Raw genomic sequence first — 19,505 nt, 5'->3', positions numbered from 1 at the left:
CAATGCCCAACCTTGAACACTTCAAATTCCACAAAGACATGAAGCTTAGTTCGGTAAGTTAATAACAAACTGAACTTTGTAAAAGTACATCCACCATCTTGATCAAAAGTCTTCAACCCTTCATGTATAATCTCATCTCCTCACGTAACTTCATGAATCAATCTCTTATCCTCACGAATCTGTTGAATCCCCGATGGCTTTCATCTCCGATCTTCCCCTCAAATCAAGAAGCCCCACATTATTTCGAGACTAGAACTAATCTTCTCTACTCTAAACAACAACTTAATAAGGCTGAATCTTTAACTAGTCGTCAACCGAGAATTCAACTTCATCATGTCAATACTTGATTAATAACACAAACATATGTGACAAAACTCCATCACACACGAGCCTTTTGACGCACAAGCTTTAGATTTACCAAGAAAATAGGATTTTACTCCCCCTTTTTCTTCGTAATGCTCGATAATAGTCTCAACTTGTTACACGAATCTCTAGTAAGAACCACATTTCATCACTGAGAATCTTGTAAATAACCAAGGACCGCCGTTACCGAACAAAAATTCACGGAAAAAATTTCATCACCAAAATTTTCCCAAACACTCTATTTATCAAACTTATCAAAATCCATTATTTACGAAAAATGGAATTTTGACATTTTTATGCCGGTTTTTTTAGTTCAAATTCCCCGAACAGATGGTATCCACTTTTGGCTTCTCAAAATCTTGAACACATAGCCCGAAACAAACCAACCAGTTTTAACTGTTAACGGCTAGTTTAACAAATAAACCCAGAAGAACAAGAACAGATAAGACAAGGTAAATTTGGATAGAAACTGATAATCCAGAAAAGACTGTTTAAGGATAAAACCCGGACCAACTGTTAAAGTTATGAAACCTAAAAGATAAACACGGACAAACTTCTTGTGACACAAAACCCAGAAATTGTTGTGTATCACAAACCCCGGACAACTACTTTCAACACCCTTGATTTTGTGAGAAACCTCGGAGGATGATATAAGGAAACCCTGAACGACAACTTATCTGGAACTCAGAAACAATGATTTTAAAACAAACTCTGATAACAAACTCTCATGGAATTAATTTGTAAACTCTCATAACAAACAAACTCTGATGTAATTAATTTGTAAACTCTGATAACAAACTCTGATGGAATTAATTTGTCAACGCTGACTCGCTGAAAACAACAATAAATTCTGAATAGCTTTTAAACTCTAAAAATTCCTTTGGAAGTAACAAACTCTAATAGCCTACTTTGAAGAAACTCTGGATGGACAACTGATGGACACAACCTTTTATAAGGTAAAACTCGGATCAACTAATAGTTTCACAATGAAACTCTAAAGGATAAAGCTTGGATTAGTTGGACTAAAAGAACTAAACTCAGACAATGGGTAAACTCTGATCAGAAAGATAAACTCTAACAATGACTAGTTCAATTTAAAAACTCAGACAAAGTAAACTGAGAATTTTTTTTTAAAGTAAACTTTGATGAACTCGGAATAGGGAATTTTAATGCTAAACTCGGAAATTTGAACAAACTAAACTCTGAAATGATATATTAATATCAAAACTCGGACTATATAACTACTATATTAGTTCGGACTACCTTTAAAATGTAAACTCTGATGGAATAAGAGGTAAACTCAGATTACTATTCTTTTAAAAGAAACTCTGAGAAAAAACTTGAAGTTGAATGGACCCCTGACCCTTCAAATAAGTAAATCCTAACCTCCTGACCTCTCAAAGAAGTAAACCCTGACCTCTAAGTTAATCCTGACAAGAGGAAACCTGCTTGCTTCAGGATCTTTCACCGGTGTTCTTCACACAAGTTCAACAATAATCCGGAAGCATAAACACTGAAGGAAAACTCTGACCGGATGTTGACAGATTAACTCAGACAGGTATAACACTTACATAAATCCGGACATAGCCTTTTTCGGATCAAAACCCTAGAACTGCAACAACTTGGGAAACAAGAAAAGAAAACCATCACAACCGACGAATAGCTTCATTTTCTTCAAGTTTTTTTGCAGAATCTTCACGTCTTCAAGATGTTTGGCGAAAACAAACATCAAATCAAGAGCAATGGTGATTCGGAAGGCGGTTAGACCATTCTGAATCGGTAACCAATCTCTGATACCACTTGTTAGGTCTCCTACCCAAGGATCTCACTCAGACAACAATCACCAGGTGTGCGGAATCCACCTAGCAATCACTACTGTATGGTATTGGATCAAGAAAGTGTAGAATAAGAATGATGAAAATGATGAATGACGTCACACACAGTAGCCGTCAATTCACACACAATGACAATGATTAGGGTTTCTTGAAGAACAAACTTTCCACAAAAGAAATCGCCACCGTATAACATATCACTAAGAGTTTATATACATGGGAAGTTCTGACTACTAAAGTCAGGACATAGGCCCAAAGCCCAATACAATACGAAACCTGACTAAACAAAAAGCCTAAATTTGGACTATAGAAGAGGGATAAAGTCCTGACCATTAACATCAACATAAATTCGAACGATAACATAAAGTTATAACAATTAGCATAAAAGACCCCTGAAGATTTGAGAGCCTGCACTTATCACCCAAAGTGCATTTACAGTCTCGGTATTTGGAAGTAAGCAAGTATGTAGAGAGAGAGTAGGTAAGAACAGGATGAATCGTACCTTTGATGTTTACCTCTATTTATAGTTTACCATTAGGGTTTCCCCTAACCTAGGAGGGACTCCGATAAGTTAGGGATTTGCATGATCTTCTCAAAATATTGGGGATTTGGTTACGTAATTTATCCATGCAGAATGGAACATTCTAGAATAACCGTGTGTAATGGATTATTTATAATAAAATAATAGGTGATGATCGGGTCGGGTTAGCCGTTCCGGGTCATACCTCGTCAACTATAGAACTATAGAAACTGAAATTCTCACTGTTTATTGTTTAAAATATCATTCAAACTAAAATGGATTATTTTAATAATTGATTGCTGATATTGATATGAAAATTCTCATTATAAATTAATTTACTTATAAGTTATAGGGTATTATATAGTATGGTTTCGCAATTGCATGTATCTTTTTTTAATGGCAAACCTTACATACTCCTAAATTGCACCAAATAAATACTAATTTACTCCTTGCTTGGGATTTAACCTAAGAACTCCCACTAAGAGGCAAGAGCATCTACCAAGTGGGCTACTCCCACATTAATTGCATGTATTTAACTTGATCTAATCCATCTAGACATAGTAAAATATAACAGATGTAATGAAGAGTCACAAAACGTAATGGAAACCAACAAGTTTTGGTTACTTAAAAATGTATGTAATCTGTTATCTTGATAGTCATTTATTCCTTGTCTGTTTATGTTGGCTTTGAGTCCATTTTAGTATGTGACCATCTTTTTAAGTAGTGATATATAACTTTTAAGTTGGCTTTGAGTCAATTTTAGTATGTGACCATCTTTTTAAGTAGTGATATATAACTTTTAAAAATTTATTAATTTCTGACAGTTTTCCGACAAAGGTATTAAAATATATATTTGGTTTTTGGTCGAAATGTGGTGCAAAGCTCGGAGTCTGTGACGTTTTCCAACCTTTTTTTGTCGCCATTTTGTTACAATCCTGTTGAAAAAAAATATATCATTTTGTTTTCATTGGAATTCGTACGAAATATGTCGAAATATTTCATAGGAAAAATGAATTGTTTTATAGTAGTAGTTTGGCCCGTTGCTTGGGGAGTCATAAAGGAAGGTGATAACATAACCTTACTGTTAAAAAGGAAAGGATTGTGAAGGCATTATTCTAGAATCAGATCAATCATCATCCCCCAATCTTAGCCTTGACAATCATGGACAGCCTGTTTTCCAGCTCCAAACATTTAGTGTGTTTCCTTCTTTGAGTCATTGTATATGCATATAAATAGTCTCTTTTGCTTCTTTGTAATACACACAACAATCAATACAATATTTCTCCAATCAAAAGACAAGATGGTATCAGAGCATGGTTTCTAACCTGCTCATCATCTACCCGCCTCACAACCAGCCAAACCCAAATCTGAATCACCATGCCCAGAGATGATAACTCCGGATCGGATTTATCCATCCAACTTGCAAATCTGTTAAAAACTTCCCAGCCACAAAACCCCAAACTATCCGACAATTTGCAAATCAACCTCAAACTCAATAGCCAAAACTACGCACTATGGACCTGAGTGATTCGAGTTGCTATAGGCAGAAAGTCGAAGGCTCTGTTAAAACACTTAACCTCAAATCCTCCAAATACAAAGGGTGAAAGTTTTAAGCAATGGGAACAAGATGACTTGATCGTGTTCTCATGGCTAATTCAGAATATAGAACCAGAAATCGCGGGCAACCTAACCGAGTTTCCCATGGCAAAGTCGCTATGGGATGCATTGGCGGTTACTTACAGCAGCGGAAGAGATAATGTAGGATCGTGAGACGACCTAACGAGTCGATCAGAAGAGTGCTTAGACTGAATCAGAGGCGGAATTCATTGATTCAGTCTTTGTTTAGCTTGATTTCACTAATTTGTCTCAGTTTATTGCACATGATAATAGTTTACAAGCTCTGGAGACGATTCGGCAGGGCTTCGCCGTAACATACAAGATCACAACCAACTACTACTTGGTTTCGCTCATACATCCCCTATATATAGACTTGGGGTTTCGCTCCAAGGGACATGTCCTTATGAGCGAAACCTCCAATGTTCATATAAGCGAAACTATACTACATTGACACATGAGCGAAACCTCTCTATGACATATGAGCGAAACCAAGATTAAAACATGATTTCTCGATTTCCGTGCATGATACAATCAGCCCTAACCTAAGACTCGAACGAAGATATAGTCGACAAACAACTACACCAACAGATAAGTTGCAGGCTTTTAACATTCATGATAAAGCTAATGAAATTAAGCAGAATAGTGCATCTCTTGAAGCATTGTGGATATCCTTATAAGGGATATGGGGAGGGATCGAAAGAATTGATCCCAACCCTATGACATGCCCTGAAGATATCAAAACATACACAAAGATAAGGTTAGAATATAAACTCTTTCAATTCTTAAACGCTCTAGACCGAAAGTACGATCCCATAAAATAGAAAATACTTCGGTTGGAACCCTTACCATCTGTAGAAGCAGCTTATGCATCTGTTCGAAAAGAAGTAGCTCATCAGACCATTCTGGGAGCCACTTCGAACGAGACACAAGGTATTGCAACTGGATTAATAGCCTCAGAATCAGATGGATTAGGGCTTGCAACCAAAGGGTATCATCGATTAGAGAAGAAAGGACCACCAACCAAAGAAGACAAGTCCCACCTTAAATGCTCCCACTGTGGTATGACAAAATATACCAAGGAGCAGTGTTTAAGGATTGTGGGTTATCTAGATTGGTGGAATGATGGCCACAAGAAAGGGAACAAATCGGCTGAGAAAGGGAAAGTTGCCGCCACCACCAACACTAGCGGCAGTAACGACGGAAAAAATGGTGGCTTCGGTGGCATGGCTGATGGGGAAGAAGATAAAGAGCCCTCAAACTTCAATGATAAAATGACTGATGGAGGTAAAGGGTCTTGGAAATTACATCCAAACCCTTCTATTTATAACCCTCTTGTTTTTTCACATAAATACTTGCACTTGTTAAACTCCTATACTAATGATATTGCGAAAGCAAATACAACACAAAGTTATAACGAAAAACACGAATCTTGGATCTTTGACAGCGGTGCTACTGACACCATGACCTTTGATCCTTCTGATATTGTGTCTCATTCTAAACCAAAAAGAACACATATACAGAATGCCAATGGGAAGATAAGTGGTGTAAAAGGGGGAGGAACAATTGAAATCTCACCTATGTTAAAACTATCAAATTTCCTCTATGTGCCCTCATTGTCACACAAATTACTATCAATCAGTCATGTGACCAAAGAATTAAATTGCACCGTGCTAATGCATCCCACTTTTTGCATCTTACAGGATATCAGGACGGGGATGATTATTGGACGTGGCACTGAGCGTCAAGGTTTATATTATGTGGATGAGGTGACTCAACAAGGTACTGTGTTGCTTGCTCATGGGACCCTAAACCGGGAAGCATGGCTATGGCATAGGCGACTCGGACATCCATCCGTTGATTATTTACATCTTTTGTTTCCTAAACTTTTTCCCTCTAATAGTAAAATAAGTTGTGAGACTTGTGTGCTTGCTAAAAGTCATCGACAAACTTTTAAACCAAATAATACAAGGGTTGACGTTCCTTTCTCGTTAATTCATTCTGATGTATGGGGTCCGGTTCCCATTACTGGGGGACAGGGTTTTCGTTTTTTCTTACTTTTTTACGACGATTTTACTCGGATGACTTGGGTTTATTTTTTAAAACAAAAGTCCGAAGTATTTGAAAAATTTACAACATTCCATGCTATGGTCCACACACAATTTCAAAAAGAAATTCAAATACTTCGATCTGACAATGGGGGGAATTCATTAATACATCCATGATACCCCTGAACAAAATGGGGTTGTCGAACGGAAAAACCGTATAATTCTTGAGATGACCCGAGCCTTCTTAATTGAATCCAAAGTCCCTAAATCTTTTTGGCCTGAAGCAGTTGCTTCTTCTATATATCTCATAAATCAACTCCCTACCAAAATCCTCGAATTAAAAACCCCTCTTGAAACTCTAAAAAAATTTACCGAAATCCCTCCACCCCTTACTCTTGAACCACGAATCTTCGGTTGCTCGGTCTTTGTCCACGTACCCAAAGGTAATCGAACCAAACTTGACCCATGTGCTGAAAAATGTGTGCTTGTCGGCTATGGTGTTAATCAGAAAGGTTATCGATGCTATAACCCAAAAACATGTCATATGTACACTACCATGAATCTTGACTTTCTTGAAACAGAATACTTTTATGATACCCAACCTAGTGGTCAGGAGGAAAAAAAAAACAATTGACACACTAAATTGGCTAACTCTCTTCCCATCCTCTGAAGAAGTCATAACCATTGAAGATCACAGTACCGAAGGGGAGTCACCACCCAACACACAACCCACAGCGCATGGTGTCACTGAAGAGAATCTCCCTAACCTGATGCCCGAGGTAAGCAACGATGAAATCCTTGAAAATTCTTCTGTTTCTCTTAATCATTTGAATATGAGCACACAGAACAGGAACACACTGGGCCAAATGAGCATGAGCACACAGAACCAGTGACAGCCGCAGAACAAGAACACAATGAACCAAAGGAAGCACCAGAACGATATGTGCTACCACCAAGAGCAAATAGAGGAATCCCTCCCAGACGATACTCTCCTGAAAGAAAATCTCAAAACTCAACGTACCCCGTAGCCAACATAGCCAGGGGGAGCCTGTCTCACGAGGCTAAGGCTTTTGTTTCCACAATATATTCTGAACATACCCCAACCAATGTTGAACAAGCCTTAAAATCCAAGAATTTGAGAGGAGCAATGGAAACAGAGATGGAAGCCTATAAAAAAATGACACATGGGAAAAGAGTACCCTTCCGCCAGGAAAGAAACCCGTAGGATGTCGCTGGGTCTTCACAGTAAAGCATAAGTCTGACGGAACCACTGAAAGGTATAAGGCCCGACTCGTAGCTAAAGGGTACACTCAAACATATGGAATTGACTACTCAGAAACCTTCTCACAAGTAGCCAAGATTGACACCATAAGAGTTCTCTTCTCAATAGCTGCAAATGAAAATTGGCCACTTCATCAATTTGACGTAAAGAATGCCTTTTTGCATGGGGAGTTAAAAGAAGAAGTATATATGAAAGCTCCTCCCGGTTTTGCGACAGGTTTCAAGGAAGGAGAAGTATGTCGTTTAAAAAAATCTCTCTACGGGCTAAAGCAATCTCCTCGAGCTTGGTTTGGCAGGTTTACACTTGTAATGAAGGGATACGGATTCAGACAAAGCAACTCGGACCATACTTTGTTCCTTAAAAAAAGAGGAAAACTTGTAACGTGTCTAATTATTTATGTTGATGACATGATCATTACAGGTAACGACAAGGAAGAGATGACAAGATTAAAAGAGAAACTGTTCCAAGAATTTGAAATGAACGACTTGGGAATACTTAAGTACTTCCTTGGCATTGAAGTACTTAGGTCCAAACAAGGAATCTTTATTTGTCAGAAAAAATACATTCTGGACTTACTAGCTGAGACAGGGATGATCGATTGTAAACCTGCGGACACACCAATGGTGGTGAATCATAAACTTCAGATGGAGGAAGGAGCAAAACCAGCTAACAAAGAGAGGGATCAATGACTAGTAGGGAAGTTGATATTTCTTTCACACACAAGACCAGACATAGCATATGCAGTGAGTGTTGTTAGTCAGTTCATGCATCATCCTCAAGTATCACACATGGAAGCAGTATGGAGAGTCATAAAATATCTCAAAGGAACAATTAGTCATGGAGTCCTCTTTAAAGCAAACGGACATCTAAAGATTCAAGGGTATACTGACGCAGATTGGGCAGGAGATAAAGGAGACCGAAGATCAACATCAGGATATTTCACCTTAGTAGGAGGAAATTTAGTTAACTTGAGGAGTAAGAAGCAAAAGGTTGTTGCTTTATCTAGTTCAGAAGCTGAGTTTCGAGGGATAGCACGAGGCTTGACAGAAATACTATGGATACGGAAGCTCCTTATTGAAGTCGGTTTTCCTCCAGCAGAACCGAGCAAAATCATGTGTGATAATAAAGCAGCTATTCAGATCTCATAAAATCCAGTTCAACACGATCGTACGAAGCATATAGAAGTAGATCGACACTTCATTAAAGAGAAACTTGAAACTGGAATTCTTGAATTACCATTTGTGCGGTCTGAAGATCAATTAGCAGATATCCTAACCAAGGCAGTAATTGAAAGAATATTCAGTAAATGTCTAAGCAAGTTGAGCATTGGTGATCCCACTACTCAACTTGGGGGGGGGGGTGTTAAAAAGGAAAGGATTGTGAAGGCATTATTCTAGAATCAGATCAATCATCATCCCCCAATCTTAGCCTTGACAATCATCGACAACCTGTTTTCCAGCTCCAAACATTTAGTGTGTTTCCTTGTTTGAGTCATTGTATATGCATATAAATAGTCCCTTTTGCTTCTTTGTAAAACACACAACAATCAATACAATATTTCTTCAATCAAGACAAGACTTACACGGCCACACCAATGACCTTTTCTTTCCATCTTTTTTTAGTTCCACCTACTAATACTCCAACTATTAAAAAGCAATAATTAATAAAGTCTTGCAAGATAGTCAATCAATTTCTCTCAAAGTAAAACACACTCCTTGAGTCCTTGTCTTGTGTTGCAAGTATTTTTGTTTTTTTTTTAAGAGAAAAGATTAGCCTCTCAATTATAAATTATGGGACATAACCAATCTTTTCTTTTAAAACAACATGAAAAAGCAAATAATTTCATGTTCAAACTTGTTGCTTTTATCTCTAGCCCTACTACTATCATTTGTACCAAATTATACTTCTGCTACTTTGGAGGAAGCCAATGCTCTTGAGAAATGGAAAGCAACACTTCAAATTCCAAGCGGATTCTCGCTATCTTCTTGTAATCCCCTCCCTATGAATTCTACGGCTTCGAACCCATGCATTTCAGGGTCGCGTATAGTTTGCAATGATGATTGGAGCATTCAAACGCTGAACCCCGCATCACCTGAATTAAATGTGTTATCTGTGTTATATCTTCTACTTAATTAGATAATTACTTGTTATTGACATGTATCTAAATTATTAGTATTTACATTCAAATGTGTTAGATAGACATTGTTATTAGATAAGCACCATTGCTTTTCATTGTTATCTTTATCTTTGTAACACGTTATTTGAGTTGAACCATCTTGTCAATTTCAACTATGTTAATCTAAACATGATAATCGGCCAACAAGATTACCACCTTTCTAGGTCTGCTCAACCTTTTTGAAGCCTGAAGTGATCTATAAAATGAGGGCCAATTTTTACCTCTCCAAACACATATCCACAACTATCTTATTAATAAACTAAAAGGGCCAACTTAACCTTAATGTAACTCGTTTGGCATCTAAGGATTAGTCTTTACGCTTAAATCACTTAAAAACACACATACATTCCTTTCCTTTTGACCACATTAAGTCCTAACAAGTTCGACGCCATTTAAGTTTCTCGTATAATAAGTTATCAAACAATTTCATTTGTCCTCAAGAGACATGGTGAGGTGGTAAGGTGCATGTATTTGTGATTAACTGGAGTAGGTTAGGAGTAAGCTAGTTTGTCGTTCCAAAAAAATAAATATATGAATCAAGCAATTTCATTTGCAGAAGCCTAAACCTTGTCTTTGGATGGGTAAGAGGAAAACACGCCTGTGTGGATCTAACAGGGATTTCCCCGCTTGTGGGATTAGGGAGTAGTGCTTTCACAGTGGGTTAAGCTGCTTTAAAGGCTCCGTCGGGTAAAGTGATCAAGCATGAGAAAGCGTGTCTTGACAACCAGCACGTGTTTATCACATTTGCTTTTGATACTTTTGGTTTTCTTGCGCCAGAGGCTGTGGACCTACTTAGTCGAGTTCAAAGGGTCATGCATAGTAATGTTATGACCCCGAGATCTATGGACGTAGTTTTTAAAAGGCTTAGTTTCGCTATTCAAAAAGAGGTAGTGGCGCCGTTTACCAACTATCTCGATGTAAATTATTAGAACTAAAAAGTAAATAAAATAATATGACTAAATTATTAAAAAAAAAATAAAAATAAAATAAAATAAAGATGTACTTAGATAACAAACGGAAAATTTTTACTGAATTATAACAATGTTTCCTCTCTCTTCCATAAAAAATGAACATATTGTAATCAAATCTCCAATCCCAGTTAAGAGATACACACATTTTGAACTATTACCAAACCCATTGCCACCTCTGATCTATCATCAGACAAGCACATATAACCAATTAATATTTTATCATCTTTGTTATGCTAAATCCACAAGAATCTTAAAGTTAGCTTTTTAGTTGGTTATGTGATATGCGACAACACATGATTAGATATGTCACATTTGACAAATTTACTTTAAACACGTCTATTTAGTTGATAACTATGGCTAACTTCTAACAACTAGAGCAATTTATTTTATATTTACTTGGAATAATTGTGGAGTTGTATTCCAGTTCTTCGCAGGATTTTGGTTATTTAATGGATTTGGTATTAAAAAAACCATCCCATCACACGAGAAAGAAATTTAAACACTTTGTCACCATCTGCAATTTGATAAGGTAGTTGACTTTCCTCTCCGTAAGTTAAGGGCAATTACATAGCTTTTGTGGATTATAAGATGTTAATTTTGTCTACACGAAAAAAAAAAGTAAACTTTATTGGTAACGGCGTAACGCGTATATATGTGTTGTATATATGTGTTGTATATATATATAGGGTAGGGTTCCAGTGTGAACTTAATCCCATGCGTGAACTGCGTGAACTAATCTGGACCATTGATTTCCTTTTTAGTTGTTAGGGGCATGATTGTAATTATATAAAAATTAGATTTAAATCATTATTTTAATAATTGAATTAATTAACATCTTTCCTATTTTAAATTCCTTATCCACATTATCTTTTATTTCATTTTTATTTTTTAGATTTCACCACCAGAATTCGGATTATGATTTTTAAGATTCACGTAACCTTCATATTTCAACGATATACACATGTGTACTTGGATATGAATTGAACAGTACACATGTGTACTCAGCATGGTACATATGTGTAATTAGCTACATAATACATACATATAAACAAACAAAACCTGTAAAACTATTTTATATTAAGCAAATAACAAGTTAAATAATGTTTGCCAAACCAAAAAAAAAACATACAATTACAAGTTCCAGATTCGTGAAAACAATAAACGCAACATAATCGGAAAAATAAAAAAGACATAGTCTTTTACAACTATTCGCCACGTTGTATGCTGAATCATCCTTATCGACCAAGCAAACAAACATACGTGAATCATCCTTATTGACCTCATACGTGAATCATCCTTATCGACCTTCCATCTCCACTTTTCTCGTTAACGACATCTCCTATCATAGTACAAAAAAATTCAGCAACTAAGAATTTGCATAATTCACAAGTGTACATCAACAACTTTACACATTCAATACACAAAAAATATGACATATTACAAAAATAGACGTTATACACATGTGTACATCGTATTAAAAACAGAGCAAAATCAAAACTTAGCAACTAATATTTTGCATAATTCACAAGTGTACATCAACAACTTTACATATTCAATACACAAAAAAAACTGAGATTTCACAAAAAACATACGTTATACACATGTGTACATTGCATTAAAAACATAGCACAATTAGAATACATAAGTGTACATCAAATTAAAAACAGATCAAAATAAAAAAATTCAAATCTAAAAAACTTAAATCGAATAGGAGGTGATATTAGTATTTGTAAAATAAAAATAAAATTAATAATAAGAAAAATGAGTATAGTACATATATACAATGTAACTTTATCAACCTTTAAGAATAGGTAGGGCCCCAACACACATATACCAAGGTGAAAGCATTAGTGCATATCTGACATATATTTATCTCACAACGCTTTTTTCCATCCGGCCTAGTTTTCCTAGAGTAAAGAGCAAGAAGACAAGTGAGTTTAGGGGTGTGAAAATGGGTTCATATATAATATTGATCTTCGTTTGCTGGCTTCCAACTTCAAAGATAACTTCGGTCCAATAACTAATAAATAGTTTGTTTTGTCTTTTTTCTTAACAACGACACTTTTATTAAAATATTCTGCGTGTTAAGTCACCGGTTTTGATTGTAGCATGAAAAGTTCAAATAAGTGGCCAGTGGTGATTTTAGCATAAAACCCAGTATTACAAAAGCAAGTACCTTTTCAAGAAGATACTTTTGGATGCCGTTGATGTTGATACTTTTGGCTTCACCGTCAGTTGTCGCCGCTAGGATTCCGGTGAAACATGAAGATGGCGGTGGTGGTGGCCTGCGATGATGAAGATGAAGATGGAGGTGGCCGGCGATGATGGTTGCTGTTTTACGGCGCCGTTGATGTTGATACTTTTGGCTTCACCGTCAGTCGCCGCCGCTAGGATTTCGGTGAAACATGAAGATGGCGGTGGTGGTGGCCTGCGATGATGAAGATGGAGGTGGCCGGCGATGATGGTTGCTGTTTTACGGCGGACCCTGATCTAGGGTTGAATATGATGGTTTACGGCAGTGATGAAGATGAAGATAGAGAGAACTGACTTTTTCTATATCTAGGGTTGAATATTATGATTACTTGATTTGTGAGAGAGAACTAAATTTATGCAATTAATTTAGGATGAAAATTACACATACACCCTTTTTGATTTAATTAATTAAATAGTAACAATTAATCAAATAATTACCATCATGCCATTGACTTAAAATCTCAAGATCATAAAAATCAAGGGCCCAGATCAGTTCACGCAGTTCACGCTAGAGAAAATGTTCACGTTTGAACCTAATCCTATGTATATATATATATATATATATATATATATATATATATATATATTGGAGAGTTCAAGTGAGAAGAAATTTTTTGTAAGAACAAAAAAGAAGAAATTTCAACCAATAAGAATACTTTATTTTACTTTATTTAATATAAGTATTTAATGTTATTATAAGAGTACATTGGTAAATCTACATAGGTCATTAATTTGTAGTCTTCCTCTTTAATAGCTAACTATATCAAATTTTTGTAACTTATCTTTAAAATATATATTTCTTAAAAAAAATAAAATAAAATAATTTAAAGTGCAGGATAAATTACAAGTTTTGTAGGATAAATTACGAGTTGTGTATGATAAATTACGAGCTGTGTAGGATGGATTTCAATGTGTAGGATGAATTTCGAAATATGTAGGATAACTTTTGATGTGTGTAGGCAAAAAAAGTTAGTGTGGAGGATAATAGTCTTTATGACTAATTAATTAGTCCAAAATGATAATAAATGAGATAAGTTAAAAAACTATTTAATGTTTTACAAAATTACCCTTTGTTCTTTTTCTTCTCAATTAAATTTTCTTCTCAAATGAACCTTCCCCATTATATATATATATATATATATATATATATATATATATATATATATATATATATATATATATATATATATATATATATATATATATATATATATATATATATATATATATATATATATATATATATAGGGAGAGAATGATGAGAAAACTACATATAAATCAGAAAACTAGAAAACTAACTAAAAAAACCTAAAAAACATACCAATTTTTTTTACAATTTTTTATAAAAAAAATCGCTACTTTTTATATATAAAAAAAATTTAAAAAAAATTTTGTTGTACTGCACATGTGCATTATATGTGTACTACACATGTGCACTATATCCGTAATAGTGCACATGTGCAATACAACAAAAAATATTTTTATTTGAGTGTTTTTTTTCCATACATAAAAAAACCTACGATTTTTTTTATAAAAATTAAAAAAAAGTTTGGTATCTTTTTTAGGGTTTTTTAGTTACTTTTTTGGTTTTCTCATTTAAACTAGTTTTCTAATGATTCATCCCCTAAATATATATATATAGGGAACGGTTAAAATAGAAACCATCTTTAGTATGCTAGAATCATTCTCCATCAATCAGAATTTGTCACTTGTGCCCTATTATTTTATATTTTTAAGGGATATTTTGGTCATTTGATCCAAATGTCTAATCTCTGTCCTTGTAAGCCTCTTTAAAGTCTCATCTCTCATATCTCATCTCTCTCTCTTCTCTTTGAAATCGAACTTGCAACAACAATCTCTCATCTCTATCTCTCTCTCTCCTCATGAAGACGGTGGTTGGTCAGTGGCGGAGACGGTGGTGGGAGGTGGTTGGTCGGTAAACGGTGTTGTGCAGGTGGTTGGTGGGGAAGACGGTGGCGGCGACGGTGATTTATCGCTAGCGGTTGCCGGCGAGGGTGATTTATGGCTAGCGGCATCGTCAACCACCATCAGAACCATCTCTTCTGTCTTTGTAGAGGTTGCCGGCGACGGTGATTATTGTTACCGGGCTACCGGCGACAGTGATTTATGGCTAGCGGCTGCCGGCGATAGCGAATAGTGGTGGTGATTTGGTTATTGGTTTATGAGTGGTGGTGGGTTGTTTTTACAAACCCAAAATCACCCCCTAAAAGGGTATTTTGGTCTTCTCCGGTGGATGCCGCCGCCGCCGGAACCGGCTCCGGTGGACGCCGCCGTCGCCCCCGCCACCTGTTTGGTGAACGATGGTGAAGAGGTGGGGTGAAGGGGATGGTGGAATCTGGAAAAAGTGAGTTGCTTTTTTATTTTGGTTTTTGATCTTGATTTCTGTATATTGTTTAAAAAAGTGAGTTGCTTTTTTATTTGGATCTTGGATTGATCTTGATTCTGTATAATGTCTTTGGATTGATCTTGAATCTTGTATTTTGTTGCAAGGAACAAAGGAACTCTGGTTAGGTTTTGATCTTATTGTGTAAGCTAGGGGGGCGGCTGATGCTTGTAAGTTGTGTTTGTTGACCCCTACTGTTTGTAAGTTGTTTTGTTGACCCTTTTTTGATTTATTGGCAGTGATGACGATGGCGTGGGAAGGATGGTGGAGGGTAGGTTTTTGAACCTGCAATCCCACTTTTTGCAGCCATGATTATTGGGAACTCTGAGCCAAACCCCGTTTTTTTCAAGGACCACACTTGATTTTGAGTGTTTTGTTGTTTTTTATTTTTTTTTCCAGTCGACGATGATAAGTTCAATCTATCTAAGACACCTACTGAGTTGTGATTTTTGGGTGAGTTCATTTTGTGTAAAAAGGTTTTTGTAAAAAATAAAAAAAGTCTAAAACCGTAAAAACGTTTTGGTAAAAAAAATTTGGAAAAAAAGTTTTTGTAAAAAAAGGGTTAAAACTTAAAAAAGTTTGCGTATAAATTTTTTCTCTTTTGTAAAAAAGTTTTTGTAAAAAAAAATTTGTAAAAAAGTTTTTGTAAAAAAAGTTTAAAACCATAAAAAAGTTTTCGTATAAAACGTAAAAAAGTTTAAAAACATGTGTAAAAAAAGTTTTTGAAAAAACAAGGTTAAAACCGTAAAAAAGTTTTCGTATAAATTTTTGTTCTTTGTAAAAAAACAAATTTGTAAAATCTTTTTTTGTTAAAAAAACAGTTTAATACCGTAAAAAAAGATTTCATAAAAACCGTAAAAAAGTTAAAAAACGTTTGTCTAAAAAAAAGTTTTTTTTTTTGTTTTTGTAAAAAAAAGTTTTTTCTTTTTTTTTTTTGTAAAAAAATGTTAAAACCGGAAAAAAAGTGTTGGTATAAATTTTTGTTCTTTATAAAAAATTTTTGTAAAAAAAAAAGTTTTGTAAAAAAGTTTTTGAAAAAAAAAAGTTTAAACCGTAAAAAAAATTTTCGTAAAAAAAGTTTAAAACCGTAAAAAAAAGTTTAAAAACGTGTGTGTAGATAAAGGCGCGTAAATACGGGGCGTAAAAAAACGGCGTGTAAAAAACGGCTCGTAAAAAAACCGGCTAATAAAACCGCACGTAAAACCGGGCGTAAAAAAACAACGCGTAGAAAAACCGACGCGCAAAAACGAGGCGTGAAACGGCTCGTAAAAGCGCTTTTTTTTTTGTAAAAAGATCTTGAATTTTTTTTATCAAGAAATCTAATTTTTAACAAAAAAAAACAGTTAATGTAATGAGACAAAAAAGGTAATAAAAAACAATAAATATAATAAGACAAAAAAAGCAAATTTACTTAAATACCCTTTTAACATTAAAATATTAAAAACATAAGAGAAAAAGAACTTTTTTAATGGTTTAAATTACTCTTAATCTCCTCCATCCATCTCGTAGATCTAACGGTTGGAAAGTGGTTTTCATGGTTTTTGCAATTGGAAATGGTTTCTTTTTCAAGGGTCCCCTATATATATATAGGGGACCGTTAAAATGAAAACCACCCACAGTTAAATGAACAACGAGAACCACTTTCCAACCATTGATCTTTGAAGATGGATGGATGAGAATAAAAGTTATAAAAACAATATTAAAATCTTTTTTTATTATTATGTTTCTAATATTTTAATGTTGAAAGGACACTTTAGTAATTTTGCTTGTTTTGTCTTATTGTGTATATTGTTTATATTACTTTTTTGTGTTTTTAAATTAATTGTTTTTTATTAAAATCAGATTTTTTAATTAAAAAACATTTTAAAATCTGATTTTTTTAACAAAAAACAATTTTTGTCAGTATTTTTTTACAAAAACACGTTTTTACGTGCCGGTTTTTTTACGAGCCGTTTTTTACGCCCCGTTTTTACGCGCCGTTTTTACGCCCGATTTTACGCGCCGTTTTTCAACGCTCCGTTTTTACGCCGCGTTTTTACGCGTCGTTTTACGCCCCCGTATTTACCCGTCGTTTTATTACCCAGTTTTTTTTACGAGCCATTTTTTACGCCCCATTTTTACACGATGTTTTTTACACCCCGTTTTTTACGTGCTATTTTTTTACGTGCCGTTTTTTACGCCCCGTATTTACACGTCGTTTTTTTACACACACGTTTTTAACTTTTTTTACGGTTTTAAACTTTTTTTTTCAAAAACCTTTTTTACGGTTTTAGACTTTTTTTACAAAAACTTTTTACATTTTTTTTACAAAAACTTTTTAACAAAGAACAAAAACTTATATGAAAACTTTTTTACGGTTTTAACCTTTTTTTTTTACAAAAACTTTTTTTACACACACGTTCTTTAAACTTTTTTATGTTTTTTTACGAAAACTTTTTTTACGGTTTTAAACTTTTTTTTTTTACAAAAACTTTTTTGCCAAAAATTTTTTACAAATTTTTTTTATAGAAAATTTTTTTAAAATAGACAAAAATTTATACGAAAACCTTTTTACGGTTTTAACTTTTTTATACAAAAACCTTTTTTTAAACACACGTTTTAAACTTTTTTACATTTTTTACGAAAATTTTTTTTACGATTTAAGTTTTTTTTTACAAAAACTTTTGATGGAGAGAGAGATGATTTGATGGAGAGAAATTTAAATGACTTAAAAAAAACTTTAAAGAGGAGAGAGAGAGATGATTTGATGGTTTTGATTAAATGACCATATTACCCTTTTTGGTGTCATATCTGATTGGTACTGAGGGTGGTTTTTCATTTTAACGGCCCCTATATATATGTGTGTATATATATGGTTAGTTTAACGTACAGATGCCCTTATTGTACATTACGTACGCTACAATCTCAGCCGTCCGATCATCTTCAAGCATTGAATTCGCATGTTGTTTTTTTGTAACAATTTCGCATGTTGGTTTTTTAACATGCGATTTCATCAAAATTATCACATGCGAAATTGTTACAAAAAAACAACATGCTATTTCATCAAAATTATCACACGCGAAATTGGTACAAAAAAACAACATGCGAATTGATAAAAAATTATCACATGCGAAATTCTTATAAAAAATAACATGCTATTTCATCAAAATTATCACATGTGAAATTGATACAAAAAAACAACATGTGAATTCATCAAAAATTATCACATTCTTTTAAAATGCGGGAAGATGATCTGACGGCTGAGATTGAAGTGTACGTAATGTACGATAACCAATATTGTACAGTACTCTTTACCTATATATATATATATATATATATATATATATATATATATATATATATATATATATATATATATATATATATTAATAGAGTAGGAGTTGGGTGGAAAGTCTATTTTTCCTAGAAAGTCTAGGAAGGAATAAGAATTGGACATGTGTCATTGAGGGATTTTAAGTAGAAGGGCTATCATGTAATTTCACATTTTAATTTTATTTTTGGAATGTATCTTCATTAACTAAAATTCCATGATTTTCGGAATTTTTATTATTTTCGAATTCAAATCTGGAAGTCAATGGGTTCATTAACTAAAATTCCATGTCACATTACATCGCATATTCCATTGTTCAGAAGATTACTGAAATTTATCAGCATGTTCTTGGTGCTGTGTTTTAACAGTTTACAGGGCTAAAGCCAATTTTTTTTATAGATCCCACAATATAAAGATGGTAAAACACAGGGTAAGAATCTGATTGCTGTTAAAACACAACTGTATGAATCTAAATGCTAAAACACAACTGTATGAATCTGATTGCTGTTAAAACACAACTATATGAATATGAATGCTAAAACACAAGTGTATGAATCTGCTTGCTGTTAAAACACAAATGTGTGAATCTGTTTGCTGTTAAAACACAACTGTATGAATCTGAATGCTAAAATCCAACTGTATGAATCTGCTTGCTGTTAAAACACATTTGTATGAATCTGGATGCTAAAACACAACTGTATGAATCTGAATGCTAAAACACAACTGTATGAA

The sequence above is a fragment of the Helianthus annuus genome, chromosome 9, assembly GCF_002127325.2.
Source record: "Helianthus annuus cultivar XRQ/B chromosome 9, HanXRQr2.0-SUNRISE, whole genome shotgun sequence".
NCBI classification, from domain to species: Eukaryota; Viridiplantae; Streptophyta; class Magnoliopsida; order Asterales; family Asteraceae; genus Helianthus; species Helianthus annuus.
Note: the sequence above shows the minus strand (reverse complement) of the source record.